General features: G+C 45.2%; 1 protein-coding gene across 1 annotated transcript in view; it reads left to right on the top strand.

Moving 5' to 3' along the window:
- LOC126188560 (protein nervous wreck) overlaps nucleotides 1–18667 on the top strand; it is a 724305-nt gene that overhangs the window by 484800 nt on the left and 220838 nt on the right. The gene's annotated exons all lie outside the window — the stretch shown is intronic.

The raw sequence follows: 18667 nt of genomic DNA, 5'->3' as shown, positions 1-18667 counted from the left end.
CATAAGAAGTCAGCCTCATTCTGCCAACGGCCTTGTCAAAGAGGGCGGAGGAGCGGATAGAGGTTCAAGGCACTCTCTTGTCCTAGGGGTGGGAAATTGCCCCTAAAGGCGGAAGAATCAGCAATGATCAACGACATGAGGATCCAGAAGGCAATGGAAACCACTGCATTAAAGACACGTAACGTGTATCCACAGGACATGTGGCCTGTATTTGAAGAAGTGTCATGATGATCTCTCCATTGGCAAAAGATCCCGGAATAGTCCCCCATTCGGATCTCCGGGAGGGGACTGCCAAGGGGGAGGTTACCATGAGAAAAAGATTGAATAATCAACGAAAGGATAACGTTCTACGAGTCGGGGCGTGGAATGTCAGAAGCTTGAACGTGGTAGGGAAACTAGAAAATCTGAAAAGGGAAATGCAAAGGCTCAATCTAGATATAGTAGGGGTCAGTGAAGTGAAGTGGAAGGAAGACAAGGATTCCTGGTCAGATGAGTATCGGGTAATATCAACAGCAGCAGAAAATGGTATAACAGGTGTAGGATTCGTTATGAATAGGAAGGTAGGGCAGAGGGTGTGTTACTGTGAACAGTTCAGTGACCGTGTTGTTCTAATCAGAATCGACAGCAGACCAACACCAACAACGATAGTTCAGGTATACGTGCCGACGTCGCAAGCTGAAGATGAACAGATAGAGAAAGTGTATGAGGATATTGAAAGGGTAATGCAGTATGTAAAGGAGGACGAAAATCTAATAGTCATGGGCGACTGGAATGCAGTTGTAGGGGAAGGAGTAGAAGAAAAGGTTACAGGAGAATATGGGCTTGGGACAAGGAATGAAAGAGGAGAAAGACTAATTGAGTTCTGTAACAAGTTTCAGCTAGTAATAGCGAATACCCTGTTCAAGAATCACAAGAGGAGGAGGTATACTTGGAAAAGGCCGGGAGATACGGGAAGATTTCAATTAGATTACGTCATGGTCAGACAGAGATTCCGAAATCAGATACTGGATTGTAAGGCGTACCCAGGAACAGATATAGACTCAGATCACAATATAGTAGTGATGAAGAGTAGGCTGAAGTTCAAGACATTAGTCAGGAAGAATTAATACGAAAAGAAGTGGGATACGGAAGTACTAGGGAATGACGAGATACGTTTGAAGTTCTCTAACGCTATAGATACAGCAATAAGGAATAGCGCAGTAGGCAGTACAGTTGAAGAGGAATGGACATCTCTAAAAAGGGCCATCACAGAAGTTGGGAAGGAAAACATAGGTACAAAGAAGGTAGCTGCGAAGAAACCATTGGTAACAGAAGAAATACTTCAGTTGATTGATGAAAGGAGGAAGTACAAACATGTCCCGGGAAAATCAGGAATACAGAAATACAAGTCGCTGAGGAATGAAATAAATAGGAAGTGCAGGGAAGCTAAGACGAAATGGCTGCAGGAAAAATTTGAAGACATCGAAAAAGATATGATTGTCGGAAGGACAGACTCAGCATACAAGAAAGTCAAAACAACCTTTCGTGACATTAAAAGCAACGGTGGTAACATTAAGAGTGCAACGGGAATTCCACTGTTAAATGCAGAGGAGAGAGCAGATAGGTGGAAAGAATACATTGAAAGCCTCTATGAGGGTGAAGATTTGTCTGATGTAATAGAACAAGAAAGAGGAGTCGATTTAGAAGAGATAGGGGATCCAGTATTAGAATCGGAATTTAAAAGAACTTTGGAGGACTTACGGTCAAATGAGGCAGAAGGGATAGATACAATTCCATCAGAATTTCTAAAATCATTGGGGGATGTGGCAACAAAACGACTGTTCACGTTGGTGTGTTGAATATATGAGTCTGGCGATATACCATCTGACTTTCGGAAAAGCATCATCCACACAATTCGGAAGACGGCAAGAGCTGACAAGTGCGAGAATTATCGCACAATCAGCTTAACAGCTCATGCATCGAAGCTGCTTACAAGAATAATATACAGAAGAATGGAAAAGAAAATTGAGAATGCGCTAGGTGACGATCAGTTTGGCTTTAGAAAAAGTAAAGGGACGAGAGAGGCAATTCTGACGTTACGGCTAATAATGGAAGCAAGCCTAAAGAAAAATCAAGACACTTTAATAGGATTTGTCGACCTGGAAAAAGCGTTCGACAATACAAAATGGTGCAAGCTGTTCGAGATTCTGAAAAAATTAGGGGTAAGCTATAGGGAGAGACGGGTCATATACAATATGTACAACAACCAAGAGGGAATAATAAGTGTGGACGATCAAGAACGAAGTGCTCGTATTAAGAAGGGTGTAAGACAAGGCTGTAGCCTTTCGCCCCTACTCTTCAATCTGTACATCGAGGAAGCAATGATGGAAATAAAAGAAAGGTTCAGGAGTGGAATTAAAATACAAGGTGAAAGGATATCAATGATACGATTCGCTGATGACATTGCTATCCTGAGTGAAAGTGAAGAAGAATTAAATGATCTGCTGGACGGAATGAACAGTCTAATGAGTACACAGTATGGTTTGAGAGTAAATCGGAGAAAGACGAAGGTAATGAGAAGTAGTAGAAATGAGAACAACGAGAAACTTAACATCAGGATTGATGGTCACGAAGTCAATAAAGTTACGGAATTCTGCTACCTAGGCAGTAAAATAACCAATGACGGACGGAGCAAGGAGGACATCAAAAGCAGACTCGCTATGGCAAAAAAGGCATTTCTGGCCAAGAGAAGTCTACTAATATCAAATACGGGTCTTAATTTGAGGAAGAAATTTCTGAGGATGTACGTCTGGAGTACAGCATTGTATGGTAGTGAAACATGGACTGTGGGAAAACCGGAACAGAAGAGAATCGAAGTATTTGAGATGTGGTGCTATAGACGAATGTTGAAAATTAGGTGGACTGATAAGGTAAGGAATGAGGAGGTTCTACGCAGAATCGGAGAGGAAAGGAAAGGAATATGTGGAAAACACTGATAAGGAGAAGGGACAGGATGATAGGACATCTGCTAAGACATGAGGGAATGACTTCCATGGTACTAGAGGGAGCTGTAGAGGGCAAAAACTGTAGAGGAAGACAGAGATTGGAATACGGCAAGCAAATAATTGAGGACGTAGGTTGCAAGTGCTACTCTGAGATGAAGAGGTTAGCACAAAAAAAGGTTCGATCAACGAGCAAGCTTTACGGAGATGTTTCGTGAACTCAGATGGAAATCTCTGCAGGGAAGACGAAATTCTTTTCGAAAGGTACTGCTGGGAAAATTTAGAGGATCGGCATTTCAGGCCGTCTGCAAATCGATTTTACTGCCAGCAACGTACATTTCGCGTAAAGGCCACGAAGATAAGAGAAATTAGGGCTCGTACGTGAGCAAGGAGTTAATATGTTCCCTGTTACATACAATAAACTAGCTCCCACCCCGTGGTACCACATGTCATTAGAATTCAGTGGCACATTATAATTTTGAAACAATTGCTTAGTCTCTACCATGTTCCTGATGTGACGAGTGGTATTAGATATGCGACTGTGGGCTGTTACACTGGTTGCCCTGAATCCGTTTGTCGTTGTTAACGACAGTTGGCTTACCGATTGTCGTTGTAGATTAGAGTCATAATAAGTCAGATTGGCAGTAGTTTTACACTAGCGTTGGATATTCGTTTGTGGTTACCTGCGCAGTGTTTTTCAGAAAGAGTGGATTAATCCTAAGACCCTAAGGCAAAGAATGGGAAGTCGACTTCTTCTGCCACTGTTTTCTGGTATCCAAAAAGTTCTTCATATCGATCGCCTGGAAAAGGGAAACACAGAGACTGTCGAACACAATGGATGTGTTCTGGACCATGTAGATGAAAAATTTCGTGAAAATAGGCCTCAATGTCAGAAGAGAAAAAAAATTTTCTTACATAAGTATAAAGAGGAATCTAGTGTAGCTTTGTTAAAATACTGGGCTTGTCGAAGTGTCTAAGAGGTTTATGGGAGTTTCACATTACTCATATTACACATGGCATTTTGTTTTATCCCTTCAAATAATTAATCGGTTCTTTAGATGCCTGTAGATCATAAACGGACTAAATTTCAGTCGTTCCTGTTGATTATTTTATTATATTGCACCTGTGTTCTTGTATTATTGCGTTACTGTTCATGCCGCTGGAGTTTATAAGAATGAACGTGACAATTAAACGAAAGGAAAGAATGAAACCAGGAGCTGACACTGGCACATTCGAGTAGCATCAAGAGAATGGGTGGACTTATTGCGCCACTGATATGACAAACCATAGGGAGTCCATTTCCACTAATCAGAGATTTGCGATTTAATCGAGGAACTTGGATTTTAGTACACTGCGCAGGAAAAGTACTTCATCACTTCACCTCTCCTCGTCGGAAAAATACTGTCGATGGAAATTTATTGCTAAACCAGGATCCGACGGAGGTGCCTCTCCGTCGAACCCCACCTCACAACACTGCTTTAGCGATGTCGGTTAGGATCCTTCGCAAAGATACTGGCTAGAACATTCTATAGGCCGTGGCAGATTCAGCGTTCTGTCTTATTTTGCAGGCTTTGCAGACTCTGAAAATGTGTCTTCGCCGTGCTGCTCCACGCTGCACTTCCATAGTACACTCCTGGAAATTGAAATAAGAACACCGTGAATTCATTGTCCCAGGAAGGGGAAACTTTATTGACACATTCCTGGGATCAGATACATCACATGATCACACTGACAGAACCACAGGCACATAGACACAGGCAATAGAGGATGCACAATGTCGGCACTAGTACAGTGTATATCCACCTTTCGCAGCAATGCAGGCTGCTATTCTCCCATGGAGACGATCGTAGAGATGCTGGATGTAGTCCTGTGGAACGGCTTGCCATACCATTTCCACCTGGCGCCTCAGTTGGACCAGCGTTCGTGCTGGACGTGCAGACGTGCGACGATCGTAGAGATGCTGGATGTAGTCCTGTGGAACGGCTTGCCATGCCATTTCCACCTGGCGCCTCAGTTGGACCAGCGTTCGTGCTGGACGTGCAGACCGCGTGAGACGACGCTTCATCCGGTCCCAAACATGCTCAATGAGGGACAGATCCGGAGATCTTGCTGGCCAGGGTAGTTGACTTACACCTTCTAGAGCACGTTGGGTGGCACGGGATACATGCGGACGTGCATTGTCCTGTTGGAACAGCAAGTTCCCTTGCCGGTCTAGGAATGGTAGAACGATGGGTTCGATGACGGTTTGGATGTACCGTGCACTATTCAGTGTCCCCTCGACGATCACCAGTGGTGTACGGCCAGTGTAGGAGATCGCTCCCCACACCATGATGCCGGGTGTTGGCCCTGTGTGCCTCGGTCGTATGCAGTCCTGATTGTGGCGCTCACCTGCACGGCGCCAAACACGCATACGACCATCATTGGCACCAAGGCAGAAGCGACTCTCATCGCTGAAGACGACACGTCTCCATTCGTCCCTCCATTCACGCCTGTCGAGACACCACTGGAGGCGGGTTGCACGATGTTGGGGCGTGAGCGGAAGACGGCCTAACGGTGTGCGGGACTGTAGCCCAGCTTCATGGAGACGGTTGCGAATGGTCCTCGCCGATACCCCAGGAGCAACAGTGTCCCTAATTTGCTGGGAAGTGGCGGTGCGGTCCCCTACGGCACTGCGTAGGATCCTACGGTCTTGGCGTGCATCCGTGCATCGCTGCGGTCCGGTCCCAGGTCGACGGGCACGTGCACCTTCCGCCGACCACTGGCGACAACATCGATGTACTGTGGAGACCTCACGCCCCACGTGTTGAGCAATTCGGCGGTACGTCCACCCGGCCTCCCGCATGCCCACTATACGCCCTCGCTCAAAGTCCGTCAACTGCACATACGGTTCACGTCCACGCTGTCGCGGCATGCTACCAGTGTTAAAGACTGCGATGGAGCTCCGTATGCCACGGCAAACTGGCTGACACTGACGGCGGCGGTGCACAAATGCTGCGCAGCTAGCGCCATTCGACGGCCAACACCACGGTTCCTGGTGTGTCCGCTGTGCCGTGCGTGTGATCATTGCTTGTGCAGCCCTCTCGCAGTGTCCGGAGCAAGTATGGTGGGTCTGACACACCGGTGTCAATGTGTTCTTTTTTCCATTTCCAGGAGTGTATATCTTAGCGTAAATATAAAGTAAAAAGGTTATCAAACCCCATTTGACATATTGATCAAGCGTCTCATTGAGTAACGGGTAAAATGGAAATTCCGTGTGGCTAGGGCCTCCCGTCGCGTAGAACATTCGCCTGGTGGAAGTCTTTCGAATTGACGCCACTTCGGCGACTTGCGTGTCGATGGGGATGAAATGATGATGATAAGGACAACACAACACCAAGTCCCTGAGCAGAGAAAATCTCCGACACAGCCGGGAACCGAACCCGGGCCGTTAGGTATGACATTCCGTCGCTCTGACCACTCAGCTACCAGGGGCGGACGAGTAACGGGTAAACTGCTCCAATACCACGACTTGGCTTTTCGCGGCTATAAACGCAATTCGCTGTTGGCTCTAGGCGTCTTGCAGACTGTGATTAAAAACCACTGACCATCTACATCTAGTGAGAACAGTCGTGTCGCCCACTTAGATCCTCTCATTACTCTCTGCCTTGTCTGTGTAGATGGAATATAGTATGGGGCCGAGTATTGAACCTTGCGGTACTCCAGCTGTTAATATTCTGATGGAGGTGGTTGATTCGCCTGCGCTCACGACGAACAGCCGCCCCTGAAAATAGCCTGCTATAAATTTTAGTTAGTTAGTGGGTTTTGTTGCTGAGCGGCGGCAACATGTACAGAGCATTGTGAATAATAAGTGTAACCTCGTCACAAGCGTACGGCTCTGTTTCAGGATTGGCGGAGTATTATATCTGTTCCGCAGCAGGTTTGTCTCTGAGCCACTGTTGAGAACTGTAAGCTGCGATAATAAACGTGAGGTAACACATTTACATGCGAAACCTCGGGAACTGATTGTCCTTTGAATCGGTCATCCGTGACATGCGCTCCACTGTCAGACCGAAGGCCAATACGGGGTCTGACGAATATCTAATTACATCACACTGCTCCACTCACCGTGACGACAGGAGAGCTCTCTCTCCCCAACTCACTGGCTATCTCCAATTCAGCTGCTGATGTGTGTAATCTGATCGACAAAACCCGTTTACTAGCGTACGATAATAATACAATAACCATCGTTAATTCTGGCCACAGACGGGAGAATCGGGCTCGACCGACCACTGTATAGTCCATGAGCCAATGACATCATACGGATGCGGTATGGAGGCGCGGCTTCACCACACCGCAGTCTCAGTTGTTATCGGGTTAGTAGAGCTGGTGCCACAACTACTAGGTCAAGTAGCTCCTCAGTTGGCATTCGACGGCTGGGTGCACACCGTTCCAGTCCTCCGGCCAAGGAAAAATACCTGACAGTACCGGGAGTCGAACCCAGGTCCTCTGCGTGGCAGTCAGTCACTCTCACCACTCAGATACGGAAGCGGACTACAAGCGTACAATCACCAGAAAAAAATGGTTTATTGTAACTAATCAGAGGCGATTCTAGAAGTCAGTCAAGGAGGGTAGGTGGCTAATGGGGGGGGGGGGGGTCGGGGTAATGGAATATCGCTTCAAAAAAGGAGCGTAGGGGTCCTCCACCTACAAATTGGTAAAATTTGGTTTTGCTTAGTTTTTGGTGACTGTTTTGGGTTTCAGGGTAAAAAAAAATGTGCATTAATAAATAATAAGACGCCCATTTTAAGTTAAATGATATTTACTGGTTTAGATAGTAAGCTGTTTGCCGCTCTTATTCTTTCGTTAAAATGTGTTAGAAATACATTGCAACCTATTGTTGTTGTGGTCTTCAGTTCTGAGACTGGTTTGATGCAGCTCTCCATGCTACTCTATCCTGTGCAAGCTTCTTCATCTCCCAATACCTACTAAAACCTACATCCTTCTGAATCTGTTTATTATATTCATCTCTTGGTCTCCCTCTACGATTTTTACCTTCCACACTTTCCTCCAATACTAAATTGGTGATCCCTTGATGCCTCAGAACATGTACTACCAACCAATCCCTTCTCCTAGTCAAGTTGTGCCACAAACTTCTCTTCTCCCCAATCCTATTAATTACCTCCTCATTAGTTATATGATCTACCCATCTAATCTTCAGCATTCTTCTGTAGCACGACATTTCGAAAGCTTCTATTCTCTTCTTGTCCAAACTAGTTATCGTCCATGTTTCACTTCCATACATGGCTACACTCCATACAAATACTTTCAGAAACGACTTCCTGACACTTAAATCTATACTCAATGTTAACAAATTTCTCTTCTTCAGAAACGCTTTCCTTGCCATTGCCAGTCTACATTTTATATCCTCTGTACTACGACCATCATCAGTTATTTTGCTCCCCAAATAGCAAAACTCCTTTACTACTTTAAGTGTCTCATTTCCTAATCTAATTCCCTCAGCATCACCCGATTTAATTCGGCTACATTCCATTATCCTCGTTTTGCTTTTGTTGATGTTCATCTTATATCCTCCTTTCAAGACACTATCCATTCCGTTCAACTGCTCTTCCAAGTCCTTTGCTGTCTCTGACAGAATTACAATGTCATCGGCGAACCTCAAAGTTTTTATTTCTTCTCCATGGATTTTAATACCTACTCCGAATTTTTCTTTTGTTTCCTTCACTGCTTGCTCAATATACAGATTGAATAACACTGGGGAGAGACTACAACCCTGTCTCACTCCCTTCCCAACCACTGCTTCCCTTTCATGTCCCTCGACTCTTATAACTGCCATCTGGTTTCTGTACAAATTGTAAATAGCCTTTCGCTCCCTGTATTTTACCCCTGCCACCTTCAGAATTTGAAAGAGAGTGTTCATTGCATCCTATATTGCTACATAATTATAAAAAAAAGATTGAATGTGTTGGGGTTATACATTCCCAGATTTATGAAGTCATTTTATCCAGTGTAATATGATACTCCTTTGGGGGGGGGGGGGGATGGTGATAGCCACCATAGCCTCCCCCCCCTTTCCCATCGCCCCTGTAACTAATCGCGGATGTAAACGTTGTCAGTCGAAGGTTCCTGGTACGATGGAAGGGAATTTTTAAAACTGATGTTAGCTATTCCATCTTTCGTCAAGAAGTGCATAGCGACTACGAAAGTCCTTTACGAAGTGTATTAATTCCCTCTGTCGCAGTTGATACTTTTGTTTCGTTAATGAAAATGAAATGTCGTGTGGCTAGGGCCTCCCGTCTGGTAGACCGGTCGCCTGGTGCAAGTTTCTTAGGTGACGCCATTTCGACTGCTTGCGCGTCGAAGGGGATGAGATGATGATGCTGAATACAACACAGCACCCAGTCCATGAGTGGAGAAAATCTCCGACCCACCAGAGAATCGAACCAGGGCCTCTTAGCCTGGTCTTCGATCGCACTGACCACTCAGCTACCGAGGCGGACGTTTCGTTAATAACATACGAGGATCATTCGGTAATGAAACAAGCACACAAGGTATAACGGATATAAGTGCTAATAATTCTCTTGGTGACAGTGTAATGAAAAACATTACATCAGTATTCAGTGACTGGATACGGACGCCGTTCACACAGCCAACAAATGCGCTCACGTATTGCCTACGGCCATAGTGCTGAAAGTGTGAAGCGATTCATGTAATTACTCGAATCTAAGATGGTTTCACTTTCACCAATATTTATTGTTCTAAAAAAGGACTAAAATAAAACAAAAACATTATTTATGAATGAAACCGTCACTTCTCCAAGCCGATAGATAAGAGGATATTGGACTATAGAATATGTACAATATTCCGGTAAAATGAGAACAATACGGTGCGGCACAGTGCGCGGGACAAACTCTCGTTTCACCGGAAAGGATTAAACACACGATTTCGACCCGGACACGATGGTCACATCGAAAATTGTGGGGTAAATGGAAACACGTGCTGGAGCCCAACTACTTCAGTCGTGAACAAACCATCGTTCACAACATAATTCGAAACGAAATCCCCTCTACTCAAGAAGAATTACAACAATTCGCGTAACACTGACCTGACAATATCAAACCGCAATAACACTGGCCGCGATACAAGACGCTAGACAGCAACGTAAGTAGTTGCAGAGGCCGAGGTTAAGCGATCTGCAGAAGATGTGCCTCAGCAGAAGTGCACGCTGAAGAGCCAGTCGAAAGGTTGCGGAGAGTACTCTGTCCAAGAATCCGTCGAAGAGTCCCCACGAAGAGACTGACCAAGAATAACTTTGCCCGGAGCTCTGTGCAGAGAAGCCACCAAAAACTGTCAATCCGCAATGTTGTTGAACGAGCTCCCATTGCGATGCTGCGAAACAAGCTTTGCCCTCCCTCCTCCGAAAATTTTATTTACCCTCCAGCCAATCTCAGAATTTTGCAAGCGTAAACAAAATGGTGTAAACAAAATGGTGTCTACCTTTTAGGCATCAACAAATCGCAGTGTCTCCGCTCTGTGTGGAATGAGATGGTTCTTCATCTACATCTACATCCATCCTCCGCAAGAGACCGTACGGCTCATGGCGGGGTGTACCCCGTACCGCTACTGGTCAATTCCTTTACTTAAATGTAACTCCATCCTGGGTTCAGGAGCGCGGGGCAGTGGCTGCTCCATGAAATGTCACAATACTGCCGGCCGCGGTGGCCGAGCGGATCTAGGGGCTTCAGTTCGGAACCGCGCGACTTCTAAGGCCGCAGATTCGAATCCTGCCTCGGGCATGGACGTGTGTGATGTCCTTAGGTTAGTTAGGTTTATGTAGTTATAGGGGACTAATGACGTCAGATGTTAAGTCACAAAGTGCTCAGAGCCATTTGAACCATCACCTCTTCTCCCCTTGCTGGCCTAGTAATGGCGGTAAAAATTTTGTCACAATACTGTACCAACAGCCGTTTTATTGATATTGTTTTATTAGGCAACGAGTTTAGACTTTCCAACCACGTCATCTTCAGGTTTGTCGAACGAATGACATCAAGTACCACTTGTTCATGTATAAGACAAGACAAGAATACTCGTATCTGGTATACACAAGCTCATGAAGTTCGGACATCTACGGAACCAGATACGAATATTGGTGCCCTTGTCTTACATACGCACGTGTTGTACTTTGCGTCATTCGTGCGACAGGCCTGAAGATGATGTGACTGGAACGTCGAAACTGATTTCCTAATAAAACAGTATCATTATAACAGGTTTTGGTAGAGTATTACTGCATTTCCCGCGTCCGGCCATCCTGATTTAGGTTTTCCGTGATTTCCCTAAATCGCTCCAGGCAAATACCGGGATGGTTCCTTTGAAAGGGCACGGCCGACTTCCTTCCCCATCCTTCCCTAATCCGATGAGACCGATGACCTCGCTGTTTGGTCTCTACCCCCAAACAACCCAACCCCTTCCTATTACACTCGCAAATAGAGCGAGGGAAAAATTATCTATATGCTTTCGTATGAGCCCTAATTTTGTCTTATCTTCGTGTCCTTAAGCGAAATATATGTTGGTGACAGCAGAATTTTTCTACAGTCATCTTCAGATGCCGGTTCTCGAAATTTTCTCAGTAGTGCTTCTCCAACAGAACTTCACCTTCCCTCCAGGGATTCCGATTTGAGTTGCTGAAGCATTTCTGAAACACTTGCATGTTGTTGGAACCTAGTGATAACAAATCTAGGAGCCCGCCTCTGAATTGCTTCAATTTCTTCCTTTAATCCGACCTGGTACGGATCCCAAACACTGGAGCAGAACTCGAGAATAGATCTCACTGGCGTCCTGTATGCTGTCTCCTTTACAGATGGACCACACGTTCCCAAAATTCGCCTTCCCTACCACAATCTTCACCTGTTCGTTGCATTTCATATCGCTTTGCAACGTTACGTCCAGATATTAAACGACTTAGCTGTGTCAAGCTGGAGACCAGTAAACTGTATCCGATCATAACAGGTTTGCTCTTCCTACTCATCCGAATTGATTTGCACTCTTCCACATTTAGAGTTAGCTGTCATTCATCATGCCAACTAGAAATTTTGTGTAAGTCGTCTTGTATCTTCGACGTCTTACCGTACACCGCAGCATCATCATCATCAAATAACCGCAGATTTCTGTTCACCCTGTCCGCCACATCATTTATGTATACAGAGAACAACAGCTGTCCTATCACGCTTTCCCGGGGCACTCCTGACGATTACCTTGTCTCTGATGAACACTCGCTGTCGAGGACAATGTACTGTGTTCTATTAGTTAAGAAATCTTCGAGCCACTTACATATCTGTGAAGTTATTCTATATGCTCGTACCTTAGTTAACAGCCTGCAATGAAGTACCGTGTCAAGTGCTTTACGGAAATCTGGAAATATGACACCTGTCAGTTGCCCTTCATCCATAGTTCGCAGTATATAATGTGAGAAAAGTGCAAGCTGAGTTTCGCACGAGCGATGCTTTCTAAAATCCTGCGGATTCGTGGGCATTAGCTTCTCGGTCTCAAGAATGTTTATTATATTCTAACTGAATGTTCAAGATTTTTCAACACCTGCAGCATCTCCAAGACCTGCCGACAAAGAGACACACGGCACTTATTCAGAAAACGGTACGAAAATTCCACAAGTTTAACTCTCTCCTTTCCTTATCTCTCCCGTGATATTTTTTATTTTAAAAAAGGCGCTCGAAATTGTGAATTTTATTTTCCACTCCGATGTCGACCCTCCTTCGACACGATTTTTCGCAGCTCTCACGTGGTCCATTCTCGAATCTGACTGCACTAGTGCTTCCGTCTAAGAAAGCCTGTGTTAACTTCGTGTCGAACTGTAACAGTTGTATTGAGAGAAAGGGTGAAACTAATACGTTCAAGTTGGTGCGTGCAAAGTGGTTAATTCTCCACGTTCATTCCTTTCTGAGAGGATTGTAGAGCTTTTAGAGGAACCTTTAAGTGAAAACAAGAATAACAATGATTCTGATGTTGAGAGTCATTCACTGGTAAACAATTCGAATAATATGACGATGAACACAATCTACCCTGAAGTGTGTTATCCTGCAGAATGATGTAGTCCGTCAACATACCTGGGTGTTTGGACTTGATACCGTGTGAGATTTTTGCAAAAGTATCCACGTCCTGCTGTGCGTTGTTGCGCCGCGTGCCGCAAAGTCATTAAGCAATGGACCGACGGTCGGCAACACTCTGTTACAAGATAAGGGTCATTTCACACTTGTCCAGTTGCCATGTAAACGACGTCAGATGCCTAGCTGACGGGTAGACACTTTTCGTATCAACAGGACTGCTGTGAAACGACGCGGTGGCCTGTTCCGACAGTACCTGACAGGCTGTAGCGACAGCCGCACGACAGACTGGCGTTTTTGCAAGTTTTTAATTTCAGAAACGATTTGTAACACTCTCAGCTGGAATTTCACTATTTCGTCGCCCCAGAATTGTCTAAGGACGGCGTTATCCCATTGAAAAGCGGCCCTCCACCGGCCCGGCAATTACGCGACCACTACTCGGCAAGCGGCCGCTCCTGCTCGCGCTCCAGTGCTATCTGGCTTTTGTTTCAAGGCACTAATTATTTAAAGTTCAACTGGGTCTCGTTTACTTCCTTTGGTTTTACGCACTGTTAGTTTATACAATGTTTTAACATCTTTCATGATGAAAAAAGATGACAACAAGTATAATTTAACACGAAAGAACACAAAAGTACTGGAGACTACAACAACAAACGTCAAATACCACCAGACGAGAACGCCAATCTATCGTAGCCCCTACACAGAATAGGCGAAGGAACTTGCTCCCTTTATTGCAGCAGTGTACCGTAGGTCTCTAGAAGAGCGTAGCGTTCCAAAGAATTGGAAAAGGGCACAGGTCATTCCGGTTTTCAAGAAGGGACGTCGAACAGATGTGCAGAACTATAGACCTATATCTCTAACGTCTATCAGTTGTAGAATTTTGGAACACGTATTATGTTCGAGTATAATGACTTTTCTGGAGACTAGAAATCTACTCTGTAGGAATCAGCATGGGTTTAGAAAAAGACGATTGTGTGAAACCCAGCTGGCGCTATTCGTCCCCGAGACTCAGAGGGCCATAGACACGGGTTCCCAGGTAGATGCCGTGTTTCTTGACTTCCGCAAGGCGTTCGATACAGTTCCCTACAGTCGGTTAATGAACAAAGTAAGAGCATATAGACTATCAGACCAATTGTGTGACTGGATTGAAGAGTTCCTAGATAACAGAACGCAGCATGTCATTCTCAATGGAGAGAAGTCTTCCGAACTAAGAGTGATTTCAGGTGTGCCGCATGGGAGTGTCGTAGGACCGTTGCTATTCACAATATACATAAATGACCTTGTGGATGACATCGGAAGTTCACTGGGGCTTTTTGCGGATGATGCTGTGGTACATCGAGAGTTAGTAACAATGGAAAATTGTACTGAAATGCAAGAGGATCTGGAACGAATTGACGAATGGTGCAGGGAATGGCAATTGAATCTGAATGTAGACAAGTGTAATGTGCTGCGAATACATAGAAAGAAAGATCATTATCATTTAGCTACAATATAGCAGGTCAGCAACTGGAAGCAGTTAATTCCATAAATTATCTGGGAGTTCGCATTAGGAGTGATTTAAAATGGAATGATCATATAAATTTGATCGTCGGTAAAGCAGATGTCAGACTGAGATTCATTGGAAGAATCCTAAGGAAATGCAATCCGAAAACAAAAGAAGTAGGTTACAGTACACTTGTACGTCCACTGCTTGAATACCGCTCACTAGTGTGGGATCCGTACCAGATAGGGTTGATAGAAGAGATAGAGAAGATCCAACGGAGAGCAGCGCGCTTCGTTACAGGATCATTTAATAATCGCGAAAGCGTTACGGAGATGATAGATAAACTCCAGTGGAAGACTCTGCAGGAGAGACGCCCAGTAGCTCGGTACGGGCTTTTGTTGAAGTTTCGAGAACATACCTTCACCGAGGAGTCAAGCAGTATATTGCTCCCTCCTACGTATATCTCGCGAAGAGACCATGAGGATAAAATCAGAGAGATTAGAGCCCACACAGAGGCATAACGACAGTCCTTCTTTCCACGTACAATACGAGATTGGAATAGAAGGGAGAACCGATAGAGGTACTCAAGGTACCCTCCGCCACACAACGTCAGGTGGCTTGCGGAGTATGGATGTAGATGTAGTTTGTCGTCTCCGGCGGCCGGCCGGCTGTGGCCGTACGAGCTGCCGGATTCCCAAAGCGGCAGCATGGCAACCGTGTACTGTGGAGCCGGCAGCAGGCAAGTGTGAAGTGTCTCCAACACTTTACATCCGGACAACCGTGTACCGGCGCCATTTACACGGCAACCGATCAAGTGTGAAACGACCGTAATGCCCGCTCACATGTTGCCCAGGTTGTTTTGACTGCGTCGCGGAAGTTCTGCTGGGAGGGCCTTACACATCTTCCATTCAATCCCGAAATCTACCAATGCTATTTCTATATTTTTGGAGCCGTAAAGAGAGACATTCGCGGCAGTCGATTTGCTTCGAACAAAGAGATGCGCATGCGTACAATCATTGTCCCGCAGACAACCATAAACATTTTTCCATGAAGACAAAAATGGCTCTGAGCTCTATGGGACTTAACTGCTGAGGTCATCAATGCCTTAGAACGTAGAACTAGTTAAACCTAACTAACCTAAGGACATCACACACATCCATGCCCGAGGCAGGATTCGAACCTGCGCCGTAGCGGTCGCGCGGTTCCAGACTAGCGCCTAGAACCGCTCGGCCACCAGGGCCGACCCATGAAGACATTCACTGACTCAGTAGGATAAATGGAGTAACAATTATGGCCATTACTTTTGATATAATAAATAGTTTACTTACTTTCTTCCATCTGACTCGTTTTCATTTGACACTTCAGTGAAAGTGCACTTTTAGTTTTAATGTACATCCTAAATCTTTGTCAGTGGCCTCATTATTTCCACAAAGAGACTCGTGCAATTCTCTGTCGCGCACTCGGCACCCAGACGACAGTGAGTTAAATAAGGATGCACACGTATGCTCTGTGTCTGCCTTACGAAGAACAGAGGGTTAACACTCGTACATACCCAGTGATGTTGCACCCAGTCTGCATAGAGTGGCTTGTGGCCAGCAAGTGCTACAGAGGGCAGTTTCGGGGAATAGAACAGACCATAACGAAAGGCACGTGGCTTCTACAGTTTCAACTCTCATTCCACTCTCCCACTGGCTGTTTTGTGCAAATCGTTTGCCTGATGCCTGCTCTGCGAAAGAAGTACCTGCCTCACCAAAGCGGCGCTCTGCACGCAAAGTTCAGTGGGCGGGTGTGACAGCTGTCACTGGACAAGTGGGTGGGGGAGCTACAGTCTGCAGCGGGAAAGCTCTTAGAACTCGTGAAAGTCAGTCACCAGGAGGGCTGTACCTTCTGGTCAACAGTCCACCCGACGCTACCAAGGTCAGTCGAGAGCCGGCCAATTTATCAGTCTAGTACAACACATGAAATTAATCGTAGTGACGGTTTTAGAGGAACGTTATGAGCTCTGCGATCATCTGTGTCTAATACTGAATATAAAATCTTGCATCACTTAAGCAGGGTAAAGAGAATCGAATCTAATTGCTGGATGGTTGAGGAGGGAATAATAGCAATAGAAATGAAACAACGGAATCGCTCCAGCCTGACATGTTTCAGTATTAACCTGCCATGAAACTCGGGTTTTTCATTTTGAGACAGAATTCTAACGTCAAAGAATGCAGTGGAAGCTTACTGAATCACCTGTCCATAATAAATTAAAAAAACGCAACCATCAGCTCGGAAGGTCATGTGAATCGTCCCTGCTCAGATTTTCCGCGAGTTTTCGAAGGAGAAACGCGCTATGAATAGTGTGTAGTGTGTAGTACTCAGACGTGATGGAGAACAAAGTCAAGCCCACACTGAAGAGTAAATGTCACGGATGAAAGAGGGAAAGCATACAGCATCATGCATAAGCACGGGGTGGTTATAATTAAAGTGCATTCATAAGTACTGCGTTACTATAGTTAAAGTGCAGCTGCTCACAGATGTCCAGTATGGGCTGTAATTATAGTATGGTAGCGAAACTCGGTAGACATGCTAATGCGTCAATAAAAAACGATTGACGCTGGAAAAAAAATGAGTTCCAATTTTGGCCGCCAGGTGCATATCTGGCGCTGGACGCGCAGAAAAGATAGAATCTATTAGGATAGAGACGTGGGCAACAAACGTCAAACAAGTAAGGAAGGCATAATGTTGATTTTGTTATTAACCACCGGTTACACAATTTTTTCAGCATGAACACTGGAGATGTCGACGAGATGCAGTGCAGCGCCAGATTTACACCTAGTGGTCAAAATTGGAACTAATTTTTTCTAGAGTAAATCAGTTCCGTATTAATAGATTGGCACATCTGGCAAGTTTCCCTGCCATGCCATAATTACAGCTCCCACTGGACCTCTGTGAATAGGTGCACTTTGTTTATAACCACTCAGTATCTCTAGGGCTTCAGAAGACGACTGTGCGTAACTGACATGGCATACAGAAGAATGACACACTTCAGGGGCAGAGCCTGTTTACATGTTTCCATTAGCATTTATATATTTATTGCAAAATAAGACGGCTGCTCAGATTATCTGCTAAATCGTTTATATAGATGAGGAACAGCAGAGGACTGTAACACTACCTTGGAGAACGCTAGAAATCACTTCTGTTTTACTCGACGGCTTTCCGTCAGTTACTACGAACAGTGACCTCTCTGACAGAAAACCACGAATTCAGTCGCATGACTGACACCATATTCTATAAACACGCAATTTTATTACAAGCCGCTTGTGAGGTATGGTGTCAAAAGCCTCCTAGAAATCGAAAAACACGGAATCAATTTCAAAAAATGTCCAAATGTGTGCGAAATGTTATGGGACTTAACTACTAAGGTCATCATCCCTAAGCTTACACACTACTTAAATTGCAAATTGTACCACTAGCGGACAGAATTATTTGGAAATTTGTGGTAAGTTTCTTTGGGACCAAACTGCTGAGGTGATCAATCCCTAGGCTTACACAAAACTTACGGTAAGGACAACTCACACACCCATGCCCGAGGGTGGACTCGAACCTCCGACGGGGGGAGCCGCGCGAGCCGTGGCAAGGCGCCTGAGACCGCGTGGCTACCCAGCGTGGCCTAGGGGACAGAAAACGTAGACAAATCATCCGCTTCTTTTTGTGGCATCAAATTAGTTCGCTCTTGAAGACAGACAACCCAATGATCAAATCTCCCCAGCGGATTGCTGCCGCTGTTTCTTCTTGGGTGGCATCAGTAATGAGTTGAAAGACTTGCTTCCTTGTAAGGCGTTCGCCGTGTCACAAACGGTACGCATAATGTCAGTTAACGCTTTTAGAGATACTCTGTCCACTGATACGTGTCTGTTTTTTGCGTGCCTTGTCGATTGTACGCAGTCATCTTCGGATGAACTAGTGAATAATCCCAGACTTCCTCTTAAAGACAATGCCCGAACCCATACGGCACAAATTACGCTGGAAACGATTAGCAAAACTGGTTGGGAGTTACTGCCTCATTCTCTTCACAGTCTTAATCTTGCCCATTTCCGATATTTATC

Source organism: Schistocerca cancellata, chromosome 5, assembly GCF_023864275.1.
Source record: "Schistocerca cancellata isolate TAMUIC-IGC-003103 chromosome 5, iqSchCanc2.1, whole genome shotgun sequence".
NCBI classification, from domain to species: domain Eukaryota; kingdom Metazoa; phylum Arthropoda; class Insecta; order Orthoptera; family Acrididae; genus Schistocerca; species Schistocerca cancellata.
The sequence above is the reverse complement of the archived record's forward strand: the minus strand, read 5'-3'. Positions and strand labels throughout refer to the sequence as shown.